This window comes from Palaemon carinicauda, chromosome 4 (assembly GCF_036898095.1).
Source record: "Palaemon carinicauda isolate YSFRI2023 chromosome 4, ASM3689809v2, whole genome shotgun sequence".
Classification (NCBI taxonomy): domain Eukaryota; kingdom Metazoa; phylum Arthropoda; class Malacostraca; order Decapoda; family Palaemonidae; genus Palaemon; species Palaemon carinicauda.
In genome coordinates, this window is record NC_090728.1 from 159,098,964 (window position 1) to 159,108,506 (window position 9,543).

The window sequence follows — 9,543 nt, forward strand, 5'->3', positions numbered from 1 at the left end:
TTAACCTTTTTCTATTTTTAGTTGTCACTCATGATCGAACAATTATTATATAACTCCAATGGTTACCGTAGGATAGATACAACCATAAGTCCAATCAAAAGTATATTACTCCCTCCTCACAATAAAGAGTAGCACAATAACACAATACTTCAAATTAAGAAACATGTATTCACCACCTAAGGTTATGGAGCTCTCCCTTTACCGAAGTATGGAAAGCTGTTAAGTCAGTTTTCTCAAGGATCAGGAATAAAAATAATTAAATTCACAATAATTCACTAGCGGTGCTAGGAAAACAAGGACTAAAATTATACGTTTGGAGACATAACCCAACAACACATGGCGGTTGTGGAAGCTTAATATAAAGGTAACAATTAGAAATATGTCCGTAACAGTATCATAATAAACGTAAATACGTTTTAATTAATAACAAAAACAACGTTCACGGCTCCCATTAACTCATCTGATAATACTTTTTATTACTGAAGCTCCGAATTGCTAGTAGAGTGGTAACGTGTTTGCCTAGCATTTCGCATGGCAAGAGATCGATCCCCGCTCAGGACTGTGAGTTTAAGCTGTTTACTGCGGAGGCTACTGCTGACGTTCTGGTGAGCATCTATTCTGATGGAACCGGAACTGAAACCAGTCACCTTTAACCTTTAACCTTTAACAGTAGTCTCAGCTTGATATTGACGCACTCGCTTCTCATGGGAGTTACACAAAAAACAGTATATGGATTTTTTCATTATATTTGTTCGTCCACCTGTCTGTCCGTATGTTTTGTAATTGAATGTGTGTGTACGTACATCATGCTTTGGTGATGGCCGTCTTGGGGATGTGTTCTGGGTTAATGGGCATATGATATTCGGAGAGGGACAATTGGCCACTCCAGTTCGCCACCATCAATTCACCACCTATAATTAGCCACTAAAGACAATTTTCCGCCAAATATTTGTTGCCATGGACATTACTAATAAATACTATTAATAAGAACCGATTCCTTGAAAATTTCTACTTCTAATCAAATTATTTGACTTTAGGACTAGAAAATATAATTACTTGGTTTGAAGGTAATGAAGTGGGTATTTATGATATGAGGTAACAGAAGGAACGCTGTACTCCCTTAGGATTTTTGGAATGTTTATGGGATGACCCTTACTTATAAAGTAGGAAAACATCAGTCAACACTTTGGAAATTAATGGAAATACTAAGCAAAATACAAAAAAAGGTATAAATTTGTATCTAGAAAATTTTATCGCAGAAAATATACCCTGCCGCTTCAAAGTACAATAAGGTATAAATTTGTATCTAGAACATTTTATCGCAGAAAATAACCCTGCTGCTAATTTAAAAAAAAAAAAAAATAGGATACAGGCAAACAAATGACAAAAATTGTTTGTGTATATGTGGAAAGAAGTTGTATTGAATTTGTACGTGGTATTGCAAATGCTTTTCAGATATAATAGAATTATTTGAAGATTTTCAATATTTTTTTTCTACATAAATTTAATCCTTTCAGGCCAAATAGATAAGATTTTTTTGGAGAAGGGTCTTAATTTTTCTCATGATTTTTATTTTCATTTCTAATTGTAAATCATCATTTGATAGGGAATTGTCATCTGCGGTGAATTGTTGCCATTAGCCAATAATTGGTGGCTTAATGCTGGCGGTGATTTGTCAGTGGCCAAGTGTCGGCGGCTAATTAACCTATACCTCCTGATATTACCCCTTCAAGATGTCATGAGTGGAAAATATGGTAAAACTAGAATTTTAAATATTTAACTTAGCCGGTGAATATATAATAGCTGAGCCTCCGGCGGCTCGACAGAAAAACACACAAAACTCGCGAGCGATCGCTATGAAGGTTGCGGGTGTGCCCACTAGCGCCAACTATCGGCCAGATACCGCATATACACGTAAACAGACCCAATTTTTCTCTGTCGGTCTGATCGACAAGAGGTACCATTACTCTCTGTTAACCTGGAGTTTTTTCAACAGTCTTGGTGAAGTACTCCCTTTGGGTTTGAGCTTTCGCAGTGCAGGTGTTTTATCTTCAACTTAAATCTTGAACTCGTTTTTGGATAGATTTAATTGTTGATGACTTTGGATTGTTTTTTGGACTTTCTTTGACTTTTAAATGGCCGACCCTTCCCTTAGTACGGAAGTGTGTTTTAGGCTTTTAGCAATTATCTTATCACGTTATAAATTGTTGTTGTTAATTATAGATTTTCCTCTATATATTTTATATCTCAACCGCCTTTATTAGGCCTCTTCGATTAGCTTTCCATTTATAATAAACATCAAGATAAATTTTAATGATTTGTTTATATGCGACCTTACCTATTCCTCCCCTAATCAGAGAGTAGGCGGTCCTAACTTGGAAACCGAAGTTAAACAACGTTGAGCCCTTTCAATCATAAATAACTTTTACAGAGCAAATGATTTAAAACTTATTAAATGAATATTTTTTTAGTAGATATTTTATAAAAGATTTTCTTTGAATAGTCTTCTTACTGTTTCAAAAATGAACTATCGTTTAGTTTATTTATGCTACGCAGTTTGCGCTCTATCGTTACGATAGAGAGAGAAAGAATCACGGTTTCACTTTGCAGAAAGAGTAAATCGATTCTGACGTTTTGTTCATTCTTCTTTCAAACTTAAATGTTTTAAATACTATTTTAAAGGAACTTGTTAATTGAAAAACCTTTCAGTTTTTTCCTTTGGTCAAATAACCTGTTTATTGACGAAAGGTAAGTGGGCTTTTCTCTTCGGTGCGAAATCGAGAGAGAGAGAGAGAGAGAGAGAGAGAGAGAGAGAGAGAGAGAGAGAGAGAGAACGTTCCGATCTTTATTCTCGTCCCAAGCGAGTAACGTTGTTCTCGAGTCAGTTTTTTTTTTACTCTCGACCCTAGTCTCTGTACGGGGAGAAAGGATAAAACGTTTTTAGTTTTTATTCTCGTCCCAAGGCACTGTACGATGAGAGATTGAAAACGTAGTTTTGAATGAACTAGTGTTTAGTCTCCTTCTCCTTCTTAATATGTTTACTGTTTTTTGCTTGTATTGATGTGCTTACATTATACGACTTATTTCGCAATTATAACCTTTTGATGAGGGTAAAATTGCATGCTTCAGGTAGAAATCAGTTTTATTCATGCCTAATGTGAATTGTTGAAAAATTCGATTTCAGTGAAGTAAGTGCAAAACAGAAAATCGTAGTGATAAAGTGATAATTGCGCAAAGTGTTATCAGTGTTGCGACCGAGGGTTCGTCTGTTCGTGCCTGTCGTTCGCCTAGTCCGAGACCTCTTGCAAGCTCCCAAGCCCAGGGGAGAAGTAATATCGTACGACTTATGGGTTCGAGAGGCCTTGATCAGCGAACAGACGTTCCCTCTATGGTTTCAGGCGTGTCTCACCAAGACCGCCCCTACCATAAGACGAGCGAGACGATTTTCTCCTCGTCATCCGAAGGCTTTTCGCGTAAGAAACCGTGGAGCAAGGTTTCGAGGCCCTTTAAGCGAAAGTCAGTCCTTTCAGGACAGGTCCAGCGTCCTGGTTGTAGCCATTGGGACAGCTCTGACCCTATGCAGTCATCGGAAGACTGCTCGCCGCCTAAACAAAAGCTTAACACAGGCTCCGAGAGTCTTATTGTAGGCAAGGTTTTGCAGTCACAGACGTTACCCTCGTCTCTTACCGCAACCATTCCCGTTGATCCTAAATGGGTTGTACGGCAAGACATGCAGAATAAGCTTGCCTCTCTTATGGAGGACTATTCTGTTGAGCAGGTTCACGATGATCCTCGCCGCTTAGCTGATCGAGATCCTGGCCGTCAGCCGCCCAAACGAGCCTTTGCTCGTCCTGTTGACATTGACGTTACAAAGCACGTCAATCGTGTTTTGTAGAGCCTCACTCGATGCAGTCCCGTGTTGACTCTCAGCCGCTTGTGGACGTTCAGCCGCTGCCGCTTGCTCTTGTTGACGTTCAGGACGTTCACCAACCAGCCATAGTTGACTTGTTTTGACGTTGAGCGTCAAGCACCGCAGTCAAGAGTTGTTTTGACTGCTCAGTCTAAGCAGACAAGGCAGTCTCGAGTTGACGTCGAGCGTCCTCCCGCACCTGTTGTTTTTGCTGGTCAGTCCTTTAAGCAGTTACATGGCATAGCGTCCTTGACTGCTACTGTTGCTCCTTTGCGTGTGGACTCTGCTTGTCAAGCATTGCCACCACGCCAGGTCTCTCCCTTGCTTGAGACTCGGCAATTGTCGGACAAGGTTCCTTCAGATGAGGAAGTTGCTGATCCCCCTCCTACTGATATTCCCTTGAGGACTCTGTCAGACGGAGAGGAGCCTAAAAGCTGCTCAGCCCTCTATGGACTTTAAATAAATCATGCTGATTTTTAAGGATCTTTGTCCGGATCTTTTTGTAACTGCTGCTCCTCGTTCGCCGAAACGTCAGAGTTTACTCTAGGCCTAGCTACTTCGAAGCCGTTGTTTTCTAAGCTAGTGCTCTCTCGCTCTTCTAAGAGAGCTTTACGTTTGCTAGGCGACTGGTTAATCACCAGGATGAGTTTGGGGGAGACAGCCTTTGCTTTCCCTACTTTTAAGCTGGCTTATAGAGCTAGAGTCTGATATGACACGGGAGAAGTTCTCGGCTTGGGAGTTCCTGCCTCTGCCCAGATAGACTTCTCAATCCTCATAGACTCTCCCTGGCGCCTGGCCATGAGACGCTCCAAGATTTTATGGTCGACTTCAGAGCTAGACCATCTCCTGTTAGGAGAGTTTTTTTTTTTTTCGAGCGTTTGAAGTTTTGCTGTACAATTATGTCATGCATAAACAAGGCTATCAGGGATGGCTCCAATAATCTGACAGCCACGTTCTCTGCAGGAACAAGTCCCTCTGGGATGGCTACAATGATCTGGCAGCCATGTTCACTGCAGGAGTACGTAAGAGGCAAGTGCGCTCAATGTGTTCATTGTCAAGACAAACTTCACGATGAAGTCTACCAGGCTGTCTTGACAGCATTAATGGAAGGCGACTGGATGGTCTCTCTCGACCTTCAGGAGGCATACTTCCACATTCCTATACACCCGGATTCCCAACCGTTTCTGAGGTTTGTTTACAGGAATGTGGGGTACCAGTTTCGTGACCTGTGCTTTGGCCTCAGTCCTGCTCCTCTCGTGTTTACGAGGCTCATGAGGAATGTGGCAAAATCCCTCCATCTATCGGGAATCCGAGCCTCCCTGTACTTGGATGACTGGATTCTCAGAGCATCGTCCAGTCTTCGCTGTCTGCAGGATCTACATTGGACGTTGAGTCTGGCCAGGGAGTTGGGACTTTTGGTCAACCTAAAAGTCCCAACTGATCCCATCCCAGATTATTCTATATTTGGGGATGGAGATTCACAGTCCAGTTTTTTCGAGCTTTTCCGTCTGCCACCCAAATAGAACAAGCCCTGCTCGAAGTCCAACTAATGCTGAAAAGAGAACGTTTGTTCAGTCAGGAGTTGGTACAGTCTCGTAGGGACTCTCTCATCCCTGGAGCAGTTTGTCTCGCTAGGGAGACTACACCTTCTGCCTCTCCAGTTCCATCTAGCCTCTCACTGGAACTAGGACAAGACGTTAGAGACGGTATCATTCGCAGTCTCCGAACCAGTAAAGGCATGCCTGAAATGGTGGGACAGCAATATCAGTCTGAGAGAGGGACTATCCCTAGCAGTCAAGAACCCAAACCACATGTTGTTCTCAGACGCGTCGGATTTGGGTTGGGGTGCGACCCTGGACGGTCGGGAATGCTCGGGTCTGTGGACCTCAAGTCAGAAGAGCATGCACATCAACGGCAAGGAGCTATTAGCAGTCCACTTGGCCTTGATGAAATTCGAAAGCTTTCTTCGAAACTAAGTGGTAGAGGTCAACTCAGACAACACCACAGCTTTGGCGTACATCTCCAAGCAAGGAGGCACACACTCCTTCACGCTGCTCGAGATCGCAAGGGACCTTCTCATATGGTCAAGAAATCGAGGCATCTCCCTGTTGACGAGATTCATCCAGGGGGACTTGAACGTCTTGGCAGACTGTCTCAGTCGGAGGGGTCAGGTGATACCCACGGAATGGACCCTCCACAAGGACGTGGGCAAGAGTCTGTGGGCTACTTGGGGTCAACCCACCATAGGCCTCTTTGCCTCCTCGTTGACCAAAAGGTTACCAATCTATTGCTCTCCAGTCCTAGATACAGAAGCAATCCACATAGACGCGTTTTTACTGGATTGGTCTCTTCTGGACTTATATGCATTCCCACCATTCAAGATAGTCAACAAGGTACTGCAGAAGTTCGCCTCTCACGAAGGGACAGGGTTGACGTTGGTAGCTACCCTCTGGCCCGCGAGAGAGTGGTTCACCGAGGTACTTCAATGGCTGGTAGACATTCCAAGAAGTCTTCCTCTAAGGGTAGATCTCTTACGTCAGCCCCACGTAAAGAATGTTCATCAAAGCCTCCCCGTGCTTCGTCTTACTGCCTTCAGGCTATCGAGAGACTCTCAAGAGCTCGAGGCTTTTCGAAGGAGGCAGCCAGTGCGATTGCGAGAGCTAGGAGAGCTTCTACCTTCAGAGTAAACCAGTCGAAGTGGGAAGTCTTTCGAGATTGGTGCAAGCCAGCATCTATGTCCTCTTCCAGTACCTCTGTAGCCCAATCGGAGATTTTCTTTTACATCTGAGAAATGTTCGCTCCCTCTCAGCTCCCACGATTTAGGGCTACAGGAGCATGTTGGCTTCGGTCTTTCGTCATAGAGGCTTAGATCTTTCCAACAATTAAGATCTCCAAGATCTCCTTAAGTCTTTCGAGACCTCTAAGGAACGTCGTTTGGCAACTCCTGGATGGAACTTAGACGTGGTCCTAAGGTTCCTCATGTCAGACAGGTTTTAGCCATTACATTCAGCTTCCCTGAAGGATCTCACCCTCAAGACGCTTTTCCTAATGTACTTGGCTTCGGCTAAAAGGGTCGGTGAAATTCATGCCTTCAGTAAGAACATCGGCTTTTCTACAGAAAAAGCCACATGTTCACTTCAACTTGGTTTCCTGGCCAAAAATGAACTGCCTTCTCGTCCTTGGCCTAAGTCTTTTGATATACCTTGCCTGTCAGAGATCGTAAGCAACGAACTTGAAAGAGTGCTGTGTCCAGTTAGAACTCTTAAGTTCTACTTAGCTCGTACTAAGTCCTTACGAGGTGGATCTGAGGCATTGTGGTGCTCAGTTAAGAAACCATCATTGCCTATGTCAAAGAATGCTTTGTCATATTTTATCAGACTTTTAATACGAGAGGCTCATTCTCACTTGAATGAAAAAGACCGAGGCTTGCTTAAGGTTAAGAGGCACGAAATAAGAGCTATAGCAACTTCCGTGGCCTTTAAGCAAAATAAATCTCTGCAAAGTATTATGGACGCGACCGTTTGGAGAAGCAAATCGGTATTCGCATCATTTTACTTAAAAGATGTCCAGACTCTTTACGAGGACTGCTACACACTGGGTCCATTCGTTACAGCGAATGCAGTAGTGGGTAAGGGTTCTACCACTACATTCCCTTAATTCCAATATCCTTTTAATCTGCTCTTGAAATGTTTTTTTTAATTGGGTTGTACGGAAGGCTAAGAAGCCTTTCGCAGCCTTTTTTTTTATTTGGCGGGTGGTCAAATGTCATTTCTTGAGAGCGCCCAGATTAGGGGTTTGATGAGGTCCTGTTGTATGGGTTGCAGCCCTTAATACTTCAGCTCCTGGGAGTCTTTCAGCATCCTAAGAGGATCGCTGGGCTTCGTGAGGAAGACAGACTAATAAGGCAGAGTAATCGTCTAAGCCAACTTCCTTACCAGGTACCTTTATATATTTGGGTTTTGTTATGATATAACTGTCAAAAACTCTAAGCATATACGCTCTAAACTTAATTAACTCTGGTCTCTACCCACCACCATGGGTGTGAATCAGCTATTATATATTCACCGGCTAAGTTAAATATTTAAAAATGATATTTTAATTATAAAATAAATCTTTTAATATACTTACCCGGTGAATATATAAATTAAAGGCCCCCCCTTCCTCCCCGATAGAGACCCAGCGGGATGAGAAAAATTGGGTCTGTTTACATGTATATGCGGTATCTGGCCGATAGTTGGCGCTAGTGGGCACACCCGCAACCTTCATAGCGATCGCTCGCGAGTTTTTGTGTGTTTTTCTGTCGAGCCGCAGGAGGCTCAGCTATTATATATTCACCGGGTAAGTATATTCAAAAATTTATTTTATAATTAAAATATCATTATAACCACGGTCATATGGGAGCAGGGATAGTGATACAGTTCTGTGTGCATATTTAGACCTCTGTAATCCCAAAAAGGGGACAGAGAAGTCATCCTTGTTCAGATCGATGTATAAGGGTGAGGGCCATATGCTTGAAACTTTTCAGCAAAGGCCCATTTCTTCTATTTCGATGAACATTTGTTTAGCAACTGGGAAATGATCCAGTGCTAGATGCCTGAATTTGACAAACACAGGGTCCCCCATCTTGATATGGTGATAAATACCGTATCTTAAATACCGAATCTTGGTTCTTTCAAACGATAATCTGGGCGTCTCGTACCCATTATTGGGGATCTCAGATCTGTTGGCAACTACCAGGCAGATGTCATCCAGCTTAGAATGATTACGTCATGACGTGGATATTGACAATGGTAGAAGGGAATGAGAAGCACCAATGTCTACCCAAAATACAGAGTTGTACCTACATCATGTAAAATGAAACGTTTTCTAACTGGAGAGACGACCGCTGCCAGCAATGACCTACAAATAGGTATTTTGCTCATTGATCATCGTCTTCACATATTTTTGTAGCAGCCAAGAATCTTGAATAGTTTTAGCAAAACGGGGGCTAATGGGCGTTAGCAAATGGCAGTGGAGGTTGTTGATTGGGACATGAGCGAGGGGCGGCATATGTGGGTCATGGGCAGCTCTGTCACTTCTCCAGCATATAATTGGGTAGGCATCTGTGTCTTACCACTTTCAGCCAGTGTTGAATACATGTCTTCTCTGTCAAGAGTGGAGGCATTGATAGAGGTTTTGAAGGAGGTTAAGTGGCTGTCCACAATAGTGTTGACATTGGTCGTCAGGTCCTTCATGGCTAGGTGTCAACAGCATGAAAGGCGTTGCTGAGTTTTGGTAGGTGTCGAACCCAAAGGGCAAGAAGTAGGTTCATCTTCTAAGGGGAACCATCTGCATGTTGCAGGTGTGTGGTACTGGTCACTCCCCTGAGGACGAGTGAAGCCGTTTGGTTCCCTAGACGGTTGTTGAGAGAGCTGAAAAATCTCGGCTATACAGGAGAATGGCGATGGTGAGTACTGTTCCAGGAGATATGTTTCGAGTGCGTCGTATGCTATTGGAGTGTCCCCTTGGTTGCAAAGCCAAATGAAGATTTCTGGGAAAGCATCCTCAAGGATCGCCACAAGGAGAGGGTCTGCTTTGCAGATTGAGCAAATCACGGCCTTGATGCCTGGATCCAGGCAAACACTTCAATACTG

General features: G+C 43.2%; 1 pseudogene; it reads left to right on the top strand.

Annotated features, from left to right (window-relative positions):
• The first annotated feature begins 9,430 nt into the window (after positions 1-9,430).
• The window catches only part of LOC137639724 (putative neural-cadherin 2), an 88,796-nt pseudogene continuing 88,683 nt past the window's right edge, over positions 9,431-9,543 (top strand).